The 814-nt window shown below is 57.7% G+C and overlaps 1 protein-coding gene and 1 long non-coding RNA gene across 2 annotated transcripts in view; one reads left to right on the forward strand and one right to left on the reverse strand.

Moving 5' to 3' along the window:
• The window catches only part of BASP1 (brain abundant membrane attached signal protein 1), a 59,925-nt gene extending 59,505 nt beyond the window's left edge, over window positions 1–420 (reverse strand). Inside the window, 1 exon segment of the mRNA XM_014582837.2 lies at window positions 344–420. The gene's annotated coding sequence lies outside the window, so the exon portion shown is untranslated.
• Window positions 421–604: 184 nt separating this feature from the next.
• The window catches only part of LOC106733478 (uncharacterized), a 62,244-nt gene continuing 62,034 nt past the window's right edge, over window positions 605–814 (forward strand). Inside the window, exon 1 of the long non-coding RNA XR_001369538.2 lies at window positions 605–683. This is a non-coding gene — a long non-coding RNA (uncharacterized LOC106733478). The remainder of the gene's footprint in view (window positions 684–814) is intronic.

Here is an 814-nt window from a genome sequence, read left to right on the forward strand (position 1 = left end):
GGGAGAGCCGAGAAGGCGGCGGTTGGGTAAGCGCGACCGCCAAGTCCAGCTAGCGGGGCGGGCGGCGACGCCCCACGAGGATGCTCTCGGGACTGGGGAAACCAAAGCCGGAAGAGAAGAGTCGGAGGAAAGGGCCGTCGCGTTTTCGAGGTCTGCGCTCAGTGGAGACCAGCAGTTCTCCCAGACCATCCGAGCCGGGGTAGCCCGCCGGGGGCTGCTCCGAGCGCTCGGTCGCGGTTGGGGCCGACGGCGGCGCTTCCGGGTGTTCGGGGAACAGCCACTTTGTGTAACAGCGGAGCACAGAACAGCCCCCAGGGTTGGGAGCTCTGCTCAGATCGCTTACCTGTCGGCAGGAGGGATGTGTAAAAAAATAGCACAACGTCACGTCGCTTACCACGATAGCGCTTCCCTTAGACAAAAGCCAATTTCACCTGGACCTTTGGAACTTTTATTTGCGGCATTTGGGCGCCCTCTGGCTGCGACTGGATTGCTTTCACGCTCGCCTGCATCCCAGTAAGAAGCCGACCGAGTTGCAGGTTCTCCTCCAGGACAGATCTGCCTCATGGCTTGGCCTAGGATTGCAGGGAAGGGCTGCCCTCCAGAACTGGGGTGACAAAATGTAACCGTATTTGGGGGGAGGGCTACCCCAAAGGCAAGTGCATTCCCATTCAAGCGGGGGAGAGGTAAGTGCATTTTTGCTTATGAGGAAAATAAACTTATCAAAACCTAACTGAATTTAAGTTCAGCAGAGTGGCAAGGGCAAGCGGATACACAGGAGCGGTTTTGCAGATGGAATGCTTACCTACCTGCTGAA

Source organism: Tupaia chinensis, unplaced genomic scaffold, assembly GCF_000334495.1.
Source record: "Tupaia chinensis unplaced genomic scaffold, TupChi_1.0 Scaffold143836_1, whole genome shotgun sequence".
Classification (NCBI taxonomy): Eukaryota; Metazoa; Chordata; class Mammalia; order Scandentia; family Tupaiidae; genus Tupaia; species Tupaia belangeri.